Source organism: Micromys minutus (genome assembly GCF_963924665.1).
Source record: "Micromys minutus genome assembly, chromosome: 27".
NCBI lineage: Eukaryota > Metazoa > Chordata > Mammalia > Rodentia > Muridae > Micromys > Micromys minutus.
Window position 1 is genome coordinate 18,094,442 of NC_137962.1, and position 2,287 is coordinate 18,096,728.

Below are 2,287 nucleotides of genomic sequence, written 5' to 3' on the forward strand. Positions count from 1 at the left end.
TCAAGCAGGGCAATTATTACTAACTCGGACTTATGGCACCTTCAGATACAACTCCACCTGAACCACACACAAGCCTAAGGTCTTAAAATCCTATACTTAAGGAGTGTCTTCCCAGAACCCACAAAGGAAGAAGGACTGAGGCAGCAGAGACACAGTGGGGCAGAGAAGTGCCCACTACATCCAGTGACAGCAGGAACTCTCAATGAAGAGATACTATTAGGGACGATTAACACCAACTCCAGGGACTGAATCTAAAATGTCTCCCACTGCAATGAAGAAATGGTGAAGAGTAGTGAGCTGGGACTTAGGCCTGGTGTCATGGGTATGTCAGTATATGATAGGTACCTTTGCTTCTGAAGAAAGTGATGAGATCTCCCTCTAATTAAGAAATTCCTTAGGCTCAGGTATGTCATGGATGTGATCTAGTACCATCCCTGAGCTTCTTTGATTCTTCTGTGTCTAAGCTAAGCTGCCTCTCCATAACCATCCTACACTGCAGAAAGAATGTGTCTCTCACTCTGAGGCCTGAGCAATCCGAACCCTCTCCTTGTCTGAGTTGGAGGAAATGGAAAAGGGGAGTGAAGGAAGTAAACAGAGCAGCTGGATACGTCAGAGGGGGAAGGGGCTCAGGAGAGGCAGATGGCAAGCAGGAAGATGATCTGGGGGTCTCAAGTTTCTTGACATCAATTAGGGCAGCCGGCCTAGACTCATTAGTAGCCTGGGGTGCAGGGCTCATCAATAATGAATCTGCCCCACACAATGCCCCCCCATCTGCCTGCAAGGTCACCCCATCCTTTAGCCAGCTGCCTCCCATAGTAAGCTAAACAGTCCCTGCCTGAGTTCTACCTAACTCAGGAGACCCTAGAAAAACAATGTGGGCAGGTGGGCCTGAAGGACAAAGGGGGATTCTGGATCAACCAAGCCCTGTGCTGGCCCTTGTTTAGTACATCTCACCCCCAGGGGGAAAACCTGGAAGAGGAGATGAGGGGCTAAACCTAAGAAGCAGGCTTTATGTTATAGAAGTGCAGTAAGATCTCCTCAGGTTAGATTCAAAGCAAGAAGTTCGCCTCTGGTGGACCCAGAGATCCCATATGTTTCCTCAAAGCAAAATCACAGTACCCAAAGACCTGGCACCTGCCTTTCACTTAGCCTTGAGCTGGAGCATCTTGGCAATTGCCTTCACAGATGGAAGGCAGACATTGCTGGGGCTCACAATGGGAACGAACCTAAAATGCCAGCACCTGAGTTAGCCATCAAGCCACAATTTCCCGCCAGAAGCTAGAAATGCCCTCCTTTCCTCAAAGTTTCTGGATCCAATCCTACCACTCTTGACTCTGCATTTCAGCTTTGTTTCCACCCTACCCTAAACCCTGAGTGTTCCAATTCCCAGTCTCACCCCCTTTCCCTCTGGCTGGGTTGGCCTAAAGCTGGCTGCTTGGCCTTCTGGGAACTCTGCCTGCTGCCCTCCCTCTTGTGGCAGGTACAGACAGGTTCAGGCTGTAGCAGCTGCATCTTCCGACTCTCACACTCCAACTTCCTCCTGTTTGCCTTAGGAACATCCCATTCTCAGACGTTCTCCCCTGCCTTCTTACACCCCTGCCACCTGAGTCAAAGCTCTCCTTGGTGAAGATGTCCTGTATCTATGCCCGGGATAGATGCTCCTCCTCCCCAACTCAATCCAGGATTCTGACCTTCTGTCGTCTTCTAAATAGCCTCCTCAGGACCACTGAAAGCAATCTGTTCACTCAGCTTTCCTAAGAACACTGTCAGAGATCAACCTTTTTCAGACCCACAAATCACCTCTGATACTCAGTCTCAACATCCTGTTCCGAAGCGGAACAAACTAGGACCCAGGCATCCTCCCTGCACCTACAGGGCCCAGCCTATTGCTACAGAGGGGCATCATTGTCCCACTCAACCCGGACTCTGTTCCTCCCTAGAGCACTTAGGATCCTGTCCTCCTGTCAGCCGAGAATAAGTCTTCCCGCCCTCAGACTGAGCCCCTCAGGAACCAAGGCGTTTTAGTTTCCAGCCTCCTCCATAACCTCACACCATCTTATTCCCCAACCCCAGCTAAAGCGACACCGTAAAGCCCAGAGATTGGGGGCGGTAACTGAAAGGCTGGAGGAAACCGGAGGCTGCCAGGACGCCCCCTCGCGGAGCCAGGGGTGCCAGGGTGCCCCCTCCGGTCTTCACCTGCTGTGGGCCCCGCCCCCGCTCCGCCTCGGCCCGCCCCTGCTCCGCCTCCCCGACTCCTCCTCCCCGTACCCCCAGTCCGACCAGAACG